The sequence below is a fragment of the Meles meles genome, chromosome 1 (assembly GCF_922984935.1).
Source record: "Meles meles chromosome 1, mMelMel3.1 paternal haplotype, whole genome shotgun sequence".
NCBI classification, from domain to species: Eukaryota; Metazoa; Chordata; class Mammalia; order Carnivora; family Mustelidae; genus Meles; species Meles meles.
Window position 1 is genome coordinate 113,718,125 of NC_060066.1, and position 15,966 is coordinate 113,734,090.

Genomic DNA, 15,966 nt, shown 5'->3' on the forward strand with positions numbered 1-15,966 from the left:
ATATTTATCATATATACTATATTATGTATGATATATATTTTATTATCATATATTATATTATATAATATAATCATATACATCACAGATATATTATGTATATCATATATATTATATATTATATATGTACATATGCATATATATATATGGCCAAGTTCATGCTGTTAGTAGAACAAAAACTCAAACTAATTCTAACTTCAAATGTTACGAACTTTTCTCCCTATTACTCTGCCTCTGATTAACTGTTTATTAATTTGTCCGTTATTTAATAAGCTTTTACTGTGTATCATTATGCGTCAGATATGGGAGATAGAAAAGATGAAGAAAATAGGCTCCACCCCAGAGAAGCTGTCACATTAGTGAGAAAGATACACAAAAATTATGCTTCTTGGTCTGTAAAGTACAGTGATATTTACATCCACAGAATGTTTCATGAAGTCTCCTAGAATGAGGGAAAAAGGCTTTCTTCTTGTCTACAACCTTTTTTTATTTTGACCATGACTTTGTGAAAATGCACATAGTGCTGAGGAGAATTGAAAACTGTCGGGAACCAAACATTAAGGTGATAGTATTTTAGTTGTTTTAGTCAGTGGAAGAAAAGAGAACAATTCCCCTTCCCCAATTAAAATCAAAGATAAATTCAGCTTTTATTCTGAGTTAAATAGGGAGCTCATGAAGAATTTGAGCAAAATGTGACCTGAAAGAACACCAAGTAAAGGCTACTGCAATAAATTAGGCAAAAGATTATGGTAGCTTCAACCAGGTGACAGCAATTACAGCAATGAGAGGTGGTAAGATCCTGGATATATTTTGGAGGTATAACCAATAGGATGTGATTAGCTAAAAGTAGGATGTAAAAGAAAAAGAACAAAGATGACTCCTCGTTTTTTGGCCTCCCCATTAGGAGAATAATTTTCTATCTACTTGGATATGGCTAAAGATAGAACAAATTTGGATTATAGAAGATGTTTTGAGTTAGGAGTGGAGTGTCTATTAGTCATTCAAGAATAGATGTTAAATAGGTGCTTGCATATATGAGTTGGAGTTCGGGGGAAAGATCTAGGCTGGAGATGTATGTTTGGGAGTTCATAGCATACAGATACTATTTAAAAGAATGAGACTGGATTGGATCACCAAGAGATATAATCATATGATCATGTTTAAGTTGTGGCAAAATCAATTTGAGTAAATTGAACAGGATGAGACCAAAATATTTGAGCTATTTCATGTATAATAACCATGTAGATATTGAATAGAACTTAGGAAAATAATATCCCATCACTGAAAAAGTTCTGTCAAATCAAAACAAATCCTCTCATACAGGCATAATTCTTGAGTATGTAATAAGCAATTTACTCCACTAGGTTAAAATGTGGTGTTAATGAGTCTAGGTCTGATCCTCATTCAGTCCAGTTTGATTTATTTAGTGGGACAATTTTTCCGCATGCAGAGGAAAATGTTCTAATGCCATAGACTATTCTTCTTTCTAATCAGTTTTATAAGTATATGTGATATTAGTTATAAGGAGGTGGGATAGAGTTGTTTCAGTTGCAACTCATGAATAATCCTGCCTAAGGAGAAAGTCATTTATCAGTAGGACCATTTTTATAAAGTCAACTGAAAAACTGAAATAATTATAATCATTATTACTAAACTATCTAAACTTTTTAGGGTAAAAAGTAGTTCAAAGCATGACTTATTTAGATGATTATGTGTACATGCATATCCCCTTTATACCCATGGATAATCTACTTTTTACACAGTAAAATCTAAAACAGTATATAAAAAAAGTAGTCATAAAAAGATAAAGTGGTCATAAATTATTTTTCCCAAGTTTCTCATTTTCCAAAATAAATATTTCATCAGAAAGTATATTTTCTAATGACTTGTAAAAACATGTGAGTGCAATAGAGACTCTTAAAAATTTTTCATGGCACTTAGAAATCTACTTGAGTATATCCCATCTTTCCTGTTAGTTTTTTTTTTTAAAGTTCATTGTAAACAATGCAAGACTCATGAGATACTTTACAACTCCCTGCTTAGACATAACTCAATATTCTTGGACAAGTTCCATACTCTATTGGAACATGAGGGCAATTAGTGAAATGATTTGGCCTCACTAATCAATGATGGCTTTGACTGAAAGAGAAGAGCAAGGAGACAGGTGATGAACAATAAAGTTCTGATATAACTTCTACCAATAAACTTTTTGCCCTAAGATGGAACTATTCTCATATCCAAAGAGTTGGAGGTGTTCCGGTGAATTCTTATTAGATTACATCTTGAGTAACCTCTTGATTACATCTTGAGTTCTTATTAGATTATGTCTTGAGTAAATTAAAATTCTAGCTAAGTAACTAGAGAATACATATTTTTTCTATTTTTTTCTTTGCACTTAGTAAGTGAATATTAACTTAAAGTGTATTCATTTATTCATATATATAACTTTTATTTTTGTTTATATCATTTCTGCTTATTGACATTCTACTCATCGGCAAATGTTACTTCAGAAATTAAAATCCCTCAGTTGCTCCTCGTATCTGTTTTTTATTTTAAAACTTTTTTTTATTATTATGTTCAATTAACCACCTTTTAAAATAAAATTAAGACTTCTTATTTAGGTGCTCTCAGCTCTTCATGATCAGATCCTGCATATTTTCCTCACATCCAGCTACAGAAAATGTTTAAAACCAGTCAGTCAGACAGCATCATATGCCTCGGGAGTAATATTTTTACATGTCTTTTTTCCTACTCACTTGCTCAGTTTTTTTTTTTTTTCTGATCCATTTTTTGCAGGTCATTCTTATGCAGGACTTTGGCTCTGTAATTGGGCATGGTCTCTATTTATGGCTATCCTATTATTTTTGACTAATTTAAACTCTGTTCTTTGGCTTATGAGCCTTACTCCTCTGCTTGATCTTGAGTATTGGACTTGTTTTCTCTTGTTTTCATCATTTTCAATAATTCTCTCCACAGTGAACCACCACTCCCTAGTGCCTACCTCATATCTACCCCCTGCCTCCCTGCAAAAGGCATGGAATCTGGCTAAGTATAGAACTTAAAAGGTGAGTTCTTTGTAAGATTTTAATGGCTGTTGCCACCACCCTATGCACTTATAGAAAGATCTACCAAAAATAATGAATATGGGTCCTTTATGCAAGCTTTCTCTTTTCTGGAGAGCTGGAAATACACAGAGCAAAATCTTACTTTATACTAACCCTTTACACTAATCTTCCTGCTGACCAAATCCTGGATGTTAGCACCTTTATTTTTCATGACACGAGATATACCACAGCTGATGAGGCTACAATTTAGACATGATAATATGGATCTTCTCCTGTGGTCATACACTGGTAACTTTAATTATAATATATAATATGGGTTCCTGGAAGGCCCTCTATTATCCATATATGGATAACTTTGCAGATAGCCTTTAAAAATTCTTTTTTGGTAATTTTATATCAAAGGAATAACCTGATGGGTTTAAGGGTTCTTGTTGTCTTCTTAGGTTCTCACCACTCGCACATACTAAAACACTTCTGAGAATCATTATCATTCTTGTTGTTGTATAATATTACAGCTAGATGGTAATGAGAATGAGCATACCATTATTTAATATAAAAACAGGGAGAAAAGAACAATTTGCTTTGAGGGATATACTCAATGATCAAACTAGCTATTGCTGCTCTAGATTGTTTTGTGAGTTTAAAATAAAACTGCCAACATTTGTTCTCAGCTTGCTTTCTCCAACAGCTCCTGCCTTGGCTCCATCTCATAACTGTTCAAAAGGAGTTTCATAAATAAGTGTTGGGTAATGACCCTGGTATGTGTTTTGGGACTATAGGATATTATTTCTTAACTTCTCACCATATTTCATGGTGGACTTTGATTTTTAGAAAAGCAGTGACCCAAGTGAAGTAGCTCCCCAAAGCAGCTCTGATTATTCCAGACTTGGCAAAGTTTACAGCAAGACCTCAGTGTGAGAACCAAGAGGTAAGCTCACAGAATTGGCTAGCAGGTGGCTCTGGAGTTATGTGGGATAACAATGGAGATACAGACTAAAGCCTGTGGTTGGGGTAGGGTGGTGAGGAAGAATAACTCACTTCTAGAAGAATAGAAGCAGTAAATAAGCACATATCTTTTCCAGCAGCACTGACTTTCTGGAGCTTATGAAATCATGCTGAATGAAAAACAAAATAAAGTCTATAAAAGAACGAAAAACATGAAGGAGCCAAACTAACTTTCCAGTCACAAACAGGTCAATTTGAGCCAGTTGGCTTAGACCTCAAGCAGTTCCCTGTAGCTCTAATTAACTGCTTCTCTTTCCCAACTCTTTAAAGAGATCTAATAGTTTTTCTTCAAAAAGCAGGACAAGGGAGGGGCGCCTGGGTGGCTCAGTGGGTTAAAGCCTCTGCCTTCAGCTCGGGTCATGATCCCAGGGTCCTGGGATCGAGCCGCACATCGGGCTCTCTGCTCAGCGGGGAGCCTGCTTCCTCCTCTATCTCTGCCTGCCTCTCTGCCTACTTGTGATCTCTGTCTGTCAAATAGATAAATAAAATCTTAAAAAAAAAAGCAGGACAAGGGAGAAAAGAAAACTTTAAAATACTGTTCACTAAATACTTGTTTATGAATTTTGTCCCCAAAGTTCAATCTATGGATAAGATCAGGAAAGTAACTGAATTTCCTCATCTCCACTTCTCCTGGGTTAGTGGACCATATTTTTGGAGAGTGAGGATGGGGTCTGGAAAAAAGAAATCTATATTTTCAGTTGCTTTTTTCCATCTATATCCTCCATACAAAGTAATTATGCAAAACTGACAAGAGATTATTTAATCTTAGAACTATTTAGGCTTGGTATAGTGTTATCTGCATGTGTCAGCAAAACTAAATGAAAGCCAAATGCTTACCAGCCTCATTACTAAACACAGCAACACATTACTAGGCTCTCTTTTTTTGGCTGAGACTTCGCCCAGCATCTAACACATTGCTTTTGGCACATAGGTGGAGAGACTGTGAAATCTGAGCATAACTAACTCTCAGTCTGAGTCTCATTTTCTTGGCTCTGTCCCATAGGCACCCCACTCTCATCTATTGCTCCTCCATCACTCTACTAAACTTACCACCATCTCTCTACATATTAGAGTTTCTGTAAATTCACACTTTCCATCTTAACAGCCAGGGTATACAAATACTTTCCAATTGACACTAATCTTAGAAAGACTTTTTTTTTTTTTAAAGAACTGGATGGAAGGAGTAAAAGTTGCAAAGACTGAAGCTTAAGACGTTTAAAACTTAAATGGGATAAAGATCAATTTCCTTCTAACTGTATAACTCTCACCACCATGGTAGTGGCTGGCTTTTTGATACACCCTATTTACGCACATCTGGGATTCATAGTATTCGTGATTACCAGGAGCTTGTTTTGGGGTTGGGATGATGTCTGAACCTGGCGAACTACTTGGATATGTGAAATGGTATCAGCGATTTCTTGGAGATTTCCACAGTGAAAAACCAGATTAAATACTTTTTCCATTGGCTTTCCATGTCCAGGTCTAAGCAGATCAAAATGCTTGCTAATGGGACATTTTCATCAAAGATGGCTAGAATCTGGGATCTGGGTTACATTGGGGCTGGCTCAAATATATGTTTGAGGTCTTAATATTTTGGCTCAAGCTCCTTCCCAGAAACTAAAAAATGTACCTTATTGGGGGTACCCTACCAGGGAACACTGTAAGAGATCAATTTTAAAGAAAACAAAAATAAATACATACCACGAGATATGCAGTAAACAGAAGTTACAATGTCTTCTAGCATCCCCCAATTGCTGAATGATCCACAGGAAGTATTATCTCTCCTCTCAACTACAGTCACTAGAGAATAAATTCTCATATTTTGGGATCAATTAGATCACTGGTTTAGCTTTGTTCTCATACTTCATCACTTTTGATGGAATTCTTCTGCTATGAGGATTTCTACGGGAATTTCTGATGATGCCAACACTACTGCATATTTATCTTTCGCAGAGTTCTCTTGAGGGGTGAATCCAGTGCTTTCCCCCAAGCAACATATGCTCCCTATTATGAGGGCAAAAAACTCTCCCTGGACACTCTCAACTGCGCGATAGAAATTTCCCTTTTTCCTCTAGTTGTCAGCAATTCCCTTTCTCTTTTTTTTAAAATTTTGCCTACCTCCAAAGTAGACCTCATATCCTCTTTACATCCTGTCCCCTAAACACAGTTTTCCATCCTCTAAGGAACGTTGCCTTGACCTTTGGATTACTGATGTAAGTAGCTTATATCTCCTTTCTCTCTCCTAGTTGACATTTGGAGATGTGTTTTGGCCAGTTTAGTAACTTTGTGGTTTTGGAGATACAAATTTGGCTGAGCCTGCTACCAAAGATTTCCAATCTATTTGTCTAGTTAAACCTTTCCCTAAACTTCTGATTCATATGTTTAATAGAGCAAATGCCATCACTGTCTCACTCATATCACCTTGGAATTTATCCTCCATATGGTGAAGGCTACTTAGTAGCAGGAAACACTTGCTACTCTCCACATGTAGGTCTTTCTTTGGGTGGGGGATGGGCTGCAAGAGAAGGAGCATCCTATGTATGACTCAAGCTAGCAATGCTGCAGAGATGCTGGGAGAGTTAATGACTCCAGAAATGGCTCTCAAACAGTACTGGTTGAGATTTGGTGGATAACAACCCCAGCGCCTAACTCTTTGGTTGTGGTAACTCTATGGTATGTTCTACCACCTTCTAGAGTTTTACCAGTGGTGCTAACCTTGAATTTCCCCATCTTTGGTGGTTTTAACGGGCTCAACAAAGCACATTTTATAGGTTTCCTTACTTTCCCTTCCTCACTTTCCCACTAACCTACTGGTGTTTTCCAGGACTGCTTCCAAGATATACTACTTGCATCTGAATTCTTATCTCAAGAGTTTATTTCTGTGCTAACCCAAAGTAAGGCCTTTAGGAAACTACAGGACTTTTTAACCTGGCTATTTCACTGAAAGGTATCTCAAGAATGATTCATTTGAAGCAATTTTATCTTCTACTTTCAATCTGCTCTTCCTTTTCTATGCTCAATTCTCTATCCACCCAGTTACCCAAACCCAAACTCTCTCAAAGCCATTCTGTCACAAATCTGTCAATTCTATCTTGATAAAATTCTTCAAATCTGTCTCTTCCTCTTCATTCCTACTACTCCTGGCCCATGGTAGGCTCTTATCAACTTTATAGAATCAGTTACCTATTATCCCTGCCTCCAGTCTCGTTTTTGGAAATGAAGCAGAGGAAAACTTAAAATGGCTCCCAGACCTTTGGCAGTTATAAGAAAAGCAATACAGAATAAGGAGATTTAGAAGTAAAATTGTTGCAATGATTTTCATACATTTTTAGTTTGAAGAGTCTGTAAGCCACAAACAGAAATCTATAGTAGTTCATGGATAATGGGCCAGGAGATCATGGAAGTGGTCTTGTTTAGGAAATATATGTATATACTTGAAACCATAGGAACATAAGAGATCCTCCAGAATGAGAAAAGAGCTAAAGACAAAATTTGAGGAATACTAATTTTTAAGGGTAAATAGAATAGGATTTTGCAAAGGAAACTAAGAATGAACAATATGGAAAACATGAGGGAAACCATGATAAGTGAAGAAAACCAAGATGTTATAAAAGCCAGAAGAGTGAGCTAGAAAACTTTACTTGGTGTAATTTCTTAATGAAATCGTCCTTAACTACCCTGTTTAAAATAGCATCTCTCTCCCCACTACCCAGAATTTCCTATGCCTCTTCTCTGCTCTATATTTTCTGAAGTACTTCTTACCATAAAATTTCTAAATATTTTTATTTCTTCATTTTACACATATTTACTGAGCTATAACTGATACACAGAAAAGCAAACAAAAAGTCAAAACCAACCCACAAACTTGCACTTATTTAATATATGCAATCTAGTGAATTTGAAAATATTCACACACCTGAGAAAACATCACCACAAGGTATTAGTCATATCCATCATCTCCAAAGATTCCTTGGTTTTTGTTTTGTTTCTGTTGAGAAACCTAATACCTAACATTAGATCGACACTCATCACATTTTGAAGTGTACAATCAGTTTAAGTATACGCAATACGTTGTATACCAGAGCTCTAGAATTGTAATTTTATACCAAATGAACAACAAAGCAACCTCTCATTTAACCAATCCCACAGCTTGTAGCAATCACCATTTTATTTTCAGGTTCTATGTGCTTGACCATTTTAGATACCCGATATAAGTGGAATCATGCAGTATTTATCCTTCTGTAATCGGCTTATTCACTTGGCACAATGTCTCCCAGATACATCCATGTATCTGTCACAAATGGCACGCTTTCCTTCTTTTTTCCAGGCTGAATAATATTCCATTATACATACCTATCACACATAAAGAATGGATGGAGCACCAGTTTCTCCAGCTTCCAAAGCACTGTTCTGAAGTGCCACTTCCGTCTCATTCACTTAGACCAGGAAAGCGGAGTCCTGAATCAGCTGGAACAAAGAAAAAAAAGCGGAGGCTAACATTACCAGATTCAAAGTGGGAGTGACTATGCCAGTCTGGAGGTTGGGTTTGTGCAGGTGGCCTGCCCCTGGGTGGGCTGCAGGCCTGGGGTCCTGGGAGCTTGCCTGGAGCTAAGATGATTGAAAAGCCAGGTGCCCTGGCAGTGTGCCTAGCTCTGAGTTTGCCTAGAAGCTGGTGTTGGTGGGTGTTTCCCTGGAGCCAGGGTAAGAGGGGACTGCTGGAAGCCTGGGGCTACGGAAGCTGGCCAGGGTCAGGAGCCAGTGGGCACTAGGCCGACAGGAAGTTCCGGATTCCACCAGGAACTTCGTGCTTCTTGGAGCCACCCCTGCTGCGGGAGCTGCTTGGCACTGAGGTGAGCTGGGGAGTTTGGGTCCCAGGGTGCGCCAGTGCCATTCCCACTGGAGTCAGGGCAGTGGGTGGGCTGGGAGCCCCGGTTTGTGGGATCCTGGGGCCTCAGTAACTGTCTGGGGCTGTGGCTGCTGGCAGGTGGTGGCGTGGATGGAGCCTGGGTTCACAGTAGCTCACAGGGGAGCCACTTAGGGCAGGGGCAGTTGTGTCATTCTGGGGCCTGCCAGCTCTAGGGTCTACAGTGAATTGGGAGCTCACCTCATTCTGCTTCTCCTACTGGAAGGGGTATCTCTGGCCCTGGGCTCCTGGGCTAGGGAGGGAGAAGGGAGAGGGCTGATGGCTGTCGTGTGAAATTATCTTATCCATGTCAAAACACCTTATTCCTGTGTTTCGTCCAAGTGGTGTAATTGGTGTAATCTTTTACCTGGAATCCTTAGCGCCTGTGAAGGTATTCTCAGGTGCAGATAGTTGTTCAAATAGGTGTTTCTGGGGAGAGCACAAGTGCTAAAATTACGTTACTCCTACACTGTATCTTGAAGTTAGGTAGCAACGTTCCTTAACCTTGTTTTTCTTTTGTTATAGTGCTTTGGAGAGCTTCTTTACTTTCTTGCATGAATTTTAGTATCAGCTCGTCAAATTTTGCCAGAAGGGTGGTGGGATTGTGATGACAACGGCGTGAAATCCATATATCAGTTAGAGGATTGTGGATAGTTTATTCATGTAGTTAATCACTCAAAGAACTCCATTAGCTCTTCAGTTTCTTTCAACAATGTGTTTTAGTTTTCTATGTGAAATCTTGTTTATCTTTTATTAAATTCATTTCCTAGTATTTTGGCTTTTACTGCTATAGAAATGAAATTTTTTCTTGGAACACTGAAATAAAAATAAAAACAATAAATGAAATTTTTATTAAATTACTTTCTTTTTTTTAAGGTTTTATTTTTTTTTAATTTGTTTATTTACAGAATAACAGTGTTCATTGTTTTGGCATCACACCCAGTGCTCCATGCAGTACATGCCCTCCCTATTACCCACCACCTGGTTCCTCAACCTCCCACCCCCCCCACCCCCCCCACCCCCGCCCCTTCAAAACTCTCTGGTTGTTTTTCAGAGTCCATAGTCTCTCATGGTTCGTTTCCCCTTCCAGTTTCCCTCAACTCCCTCTCCTCTCCATCTCCCCATGTCCTCCATGTTATTTGTTATGCTCACAAATAAGTGAGACCATATGATACTTGACTCTCTCTGCTTGACTTATTTCGCTCAGCATAATCTCTTCCGGTCCCGTCCATGTTGCTACAAAAGTTGGGTATTCATCCTTTCTGATGGAGGCATAATACTCCATTGTGTATATGGACCACATCTTCCTTATCCATTCATCTGTTGAAGGGCATCTTGGTTCTTTCCACAGTTTGGCGACCGTAGCCATTGCTGCAATAAACATTGGGGTACAAATGGCCCTTCTTTTCACTACATCTGTATCTTTGGGGTAAATACCCAGCAGTGCAATTGCAGGGTCATAAGGAAGCTCTATTCTTAATTTCTTCAGGAATCTCCACACTGTTCTCCAAAGTGGCTGCACTAACTTGCATTCCAACCAACAGTGTAAGAGGGTATCCCTTTCTCCACATCCTCTCCAACACACGTTGTTTCCTGTCTTGCTAATTTTGGCCATTCTAACTGGTGTCAGGTGGTATCTCAACGTGGTTTTAATTTGAATCTCCCTGATGGCTAGTGATGATGAACATTTTTTCATGTGTCTAATAGCCATTTGTATGTCTTCATTGGAGAAGTGTCTGTTCATATCTTCTGCCCATTTTTTGATTATCTGTTTTGTGTGTGTTGAGTTTGAGAAGTTCTTTATAGATCCTGGATATCAACCTTTTGTCTGTACTGTCATTTGCAAATATCTTCTCCCATTCCGTGGGTTGCCTCTTTGTTTTGTTGACTGTTTCCTTTGCTGTGCAGAAGCTTTTGATCTTGATGAAGTCCCAAAAGTTCATTTTGGCTTTTGTTTCCTTGGCCTTTGGAGACATATCTTGAAAGAAGTTGCTGTGGCTGATATCGAAGAGGTTACTGCCTATGTTCTCCTCTAGGATTCTGATAGATTCCTGTCTCACGTTGAGGTCTTTTATCCATTTCGAGTTTATCTTTGTGTACGGTGTAAGAGAATGGTCGAGTTTCATTCTTCTACATATCGCTGTCCAGTTTTCCCAGCACCATTTATTGAAGAGACTGTCTTTTTTCCATTGTATATTTTTTCCTGTTTTGTCAAAGATTATTTGACCATAGAGTTCAGGGTCCATATCTGGGCTCTCCACTCTGTTCCACTGGTCTATGTGTCTGTTTTTATGCCAGTACCACGCTGTCTTGGTGATCACAGCTTTGTAGTAAAGCTTGAAATCGGGTAACGTGATGCCGCCAGTTTTGTTTTTGTTTTTCAACATTTCCTTAGCAATTCGGGGTCTCTTCTGGCTCCATACAAATTTTAGGATTATTTGCTCCAGCTCTTTGAAAAATATCGGTGGAATTTTGATCGGAATGGCATTAAAAGTATAGATTGCTCTAGGCAGTATAGACATTTTAACAATGTTTATTCTTCCAATCCAAGAGCATTCCATGCCTTTTTTGAGCCCGGTTAGAACGTTCAGAATCATCATTCTGAACTCTTTACCTGACATATTACCAATGTCTGTGTTGATTAGGTCCCTAGCCTTTGGTACTGTCTCTTGTTCTTTTGTTTGTGGTGATTTTTTCCACCTTGTCATTTTGTCCAGATAAGAGGATATGAAGGATCAAATAAACTACTAAAGGGGTGGCAAAGACCCCAGAAAAATTCGCTGTAACCAAATCAGAAGAGACCCCAAATTGTGGAGGGGAGAAAGGGGATAAAAAGATGTTAAGAAAAAAAAAGAAAAAAAATTTAAAAAATAAAACAAATAAAGAAAAAATATAAAAAAGAATGAAAATATATATATATTTAGATAAACTAGTCAAAAAACGTTAAAAAAGAAAAGGGTAAAAATTCTTAAAAATTTAGCAGAAGAAGAAAAAAGAAAGAAAATAAATTGAAAAAAGAATAAAAAATTGAATTAGCCGCAAGACTAAAGAATCATGGGGAGAAAGTCATGAGTTCCGTGCTTTGGTTTCTCCTCCTCTGGAATTCCGCTGCTGTCATAGGAATTGAACCTGCTTTCCTTGATAGATAAACTTCGTCCTGGCTGGATATTTTGTTGATCTTCTGTGGGAGGGGCCTGTTGTAGTGACTCTCAATTGTCTTTGCCCAAGGCGGGATTGCACCACCCTTACCGGGGGCCGGACTAAGTAATCGGCTCGGGTTTGCTTTTGGGAGCTTCTGTTCCCTGATCGCTTTCCGTAGAGTTCTGGAGGACGGGAATGAAAATGGTGGCCTCCTAGTCTCCAGCCCAGAGGAGCCAAGAGCCCGGGGCCCCACTCCTCAGTGCGCCCCCAGAGGACAGCACCCAATCACTCCTGTATCTCCAGCCTCTAGCCGCGCTCCGAGCTCACCCAGCCCGCGACCAGTTCAAGGTAACCCCGAGCTGAGAGTTCAGTCCTCGGCTCTGTCTCTGCAGCCGGCTTCTCCGTTCTAATACCTGCGAGCTCTGTGACACTCCGACACCCCCGATCCTTCTGTGACCCTGCGGGACCTGGGGCCACGCTGACCCCGCGTGGGCTTCACCCCGGTTTAGCCTCTGGAGCAATGTCCCTCAGTGGAACAGACTTTTAAAAGTCTGATTCTGTGCTCCGTTTCTCTGCCACTTGCCGGGAGCCACCCCGTCCCCCCGCGATCTATCTTCCCGTTGTTTTAGATTCACTTCTCCGCCAGTCCTACCTTTCAGAAAGTGGTTGATCTTCTGTTTCTAGAATTGCTGTTCTTCTTCTCTTTGATCTCCCATTGGATTTGTAGGTGTTTGCAATGTTTAGATAAGCTATTGAGCTGATCTCCTGCTACCTGATGTAGTCTCAGCCTGCTACTTCTCTGCCATCTTGACTCCTCCCCCCTAATGCCTTTTATTTCTCTTTGTTGTCTGATTGCTGAAGCTAGGACTTCTAGTACTATGTTGCACAATAGTGGTGAGAATGGGCATCTCTGTCATGTTCCTGATCTTAAGGGAACTCAGTTTTTCCCCATTGAGAATGATGTTCGCTGTGGGCTTTTCATAGATGGCTTTTATGATTTTGAGTTATGTTCCCTCTATCCCTACTTTGAAGAGTGATGAATGGGTATTAAATTATTTCAGGTGCTTTTTCTCAGTCCCTTAAAGTGATATTTTTCTTTTTTATTCTGTTAATATATGAAATACACTGATTTTAAAATCTTGTATTTATGGTATAAACCTACTTGATATTTCTTTGTAAATATAATTTTTTGTATTACCAGATTCAATTTGCTATTACTTCAGTGTGTGTACATCTGTATTCACTAGAACTGCTTATAATTTTTGTAAAAACATTTTCAACTTTTGTTACTAGGATAATGCTGGCTTTATAAAACAAATTGGAGTGTTTTTCTATACTCTTGAGTTTTTGTACAATTGGTGTTATTTCTTCCTTAAATGTAGAATTTGCCAATGAAATAATTGGGTGGGGAGTTTTCATTGTGAGAAAGTCTTGATAATAAATTAATTTTCTTTAATAGACATAGGGTTAATTTTCATTTTGTGTCAGTCCTGGTATATTGACTGTTTGAAGGAATTCATTCATTTTATCTAAATTACCGAATTTGTTGGCACAAATTGTTCATAATCTCATATATTCTTAATGTGTGTAGGATTTGTAGTGACAATCCCTCTTTTATTCTTCATGTTGGTAATTTGTGTCTTCTCTCAAATTTATTTTCTTGGTCACTCTAGCAAAGGGCTTTCAATCTTACTGTTTTATTTTTTTTCCTGGCTTTTTATTTTTACTTTTATTTTATTTTATTTATTTTTTATAAACATATAATATATTATTAGCCCCAGGGGTACAGGTCTGTGAATTGCCAGGTTTACATACTTCACAGCACTGACCATAGCAAATACCCTCCCCAATGTCCATAACTCCATCCCCCTCTTCCTACCCCCTCCTCCCAGCCACCCTCAGTTTGTTTTGTGACATTAAGAGTCTGCTATGGTTTGTGTCCCTCCCGAGCCCATCTTGTTTCATTTATTCTTTTCCTACCCCCCAACCCCCCACCTTTGCCTCTCAAATTCCTCATATCAGGGAGATCATATGATAGTTGTCTTTCTCTGATTGACTTATTTCGCTAAGCATAATACCCTCTAGTTCCATCCACGTTGTTACAAAAGGCAAGATTTCATTTCTTTTGATGGCTGCATAATATTCCATTGTATATATATAAACCACATCTTCTTTATCCATTCATCTGTTGATGGACATCTAGGTTCTTTCCATAGTTTGGCTATTGTAGACATTGCTGCTATAAACATTCGGGTACACGTGCCCCTTCGGATCACTACATTTGTATCTTTAGGGTAAATACCCAGTAGTGCAATTGCTGGGTCATAAGATAGCCCTATTTTCAACTTTTTGAGGAACCTCCATACTGTTTTCCAGACTAGTTGCACCAGCTTGCATTCCTACCAACAGTGTAGGAGGGTTCCCCTTTCTCCATATCCTCGCCAGCATCTGTCATTTCTTGACTTGTTAATTTTAGCCATTCTGACTGGTGTATCTGAGCTAGTGTTTATCTTTATCTTTATCTTTAGCCATTCTGAGGTGGTATCTCATTGTGGTTTTGTGGTTTTGATTTGTATTTCCCTGATGCTGAGTGACGTGGAGCACTTTTTCATATGTATCTTGGCCATCTGGATGTCTTCTTTGCAGAAATGTCTGTTCATGTCTGCCCATTTCTTGATTGGATTATTTGTTCTTTGGGTGTTGAGTTTGATAAGCTCTTTCTAGATTTTGGATACTAGCCCTTTTTATCTGATAATGTCATTTGCAAATATCTTCTCCCATTCTGTCAGTTGTCTTTTGGTTTTGTTAACTGTTTCCTTTCCTGTGCAAAAGCTTTTGATCTTGATGAAGTTCCAATAGTTCATTTTTGCTCTTGCTTCCCTTGCCTTTGGTGATGTTTCTAGGAAGAAGTTTCTGCGGCTGAGGTCGAAGAGGTTGTTGCCTATGTTCTCCCAAGGATTTTGATGAACTCCTTTCTCACATTGAGGTCCTTCATCCATTTTGAGTCTAATTTCATGTGTGGTGTAAGGAAATGGTCCAATTTCACTTTTCTGCATGTGGCTGTCCAATTTTCCCAACACCATTTGTTGAAGAGACTGTCTTTTTTCCATTGGACATTCTTTCCTGCTTTGTCAAAGATTAGTTGACCATAGAGTTGAGGGTCTATTTCTGGGCTTACTATTCTGTTCCATTTATCTATGTGTCTGTTTTTGTGCCATACTGTACTATACTGTCTTCATGATGACAGCTTTGTAATAGAGCTTGAAGTCCGGAATTGTGATACCACCAACTTTGGCTTTCTTTTTCAATATCCCTTTGGCTATTTGAGGTCTTTTCTGGTTCCATATAAATTTGAGGATTATTTGTTCCATTTATTTGAAAAAAAATGGATGGGATTTTGATAGGGATTGCATTAAATTTATAGATTGCTTTAGGTAGAATAGACATTTTCACAATATTTGTTCTTCCAATCCATGAGCATGGAAGGTTTTTCCATTTCTTTGTGCCTTCCTCAATTTCTTTCATGAGTACTTCATAGTTTTCTGAGTATAGACTCTTTGCATCTTTGTTTAAGCTTATTCCTAGGTATCTTATGGTTTTGGGTACAATTGAAAATGGGACTGACTCCTTAATTTCTCTTTCTTCTGTCTTGTTGTTGGTGTAAAGAAATGCAACTGATTTCTGTGCATTCATTTTATATCCTGACACTTTACTGAATTCCTGTACAAGTTCTAGCAGATTTGGAGTGGAGTCTCTTGGGTTTTCCACATATAGTATCATATCATCTGCAAAGAGTGATAATTTGACTTCTTCTTTGCTGATTTGGATGCCTTTAATTTCTTTTTGTTATCTGAT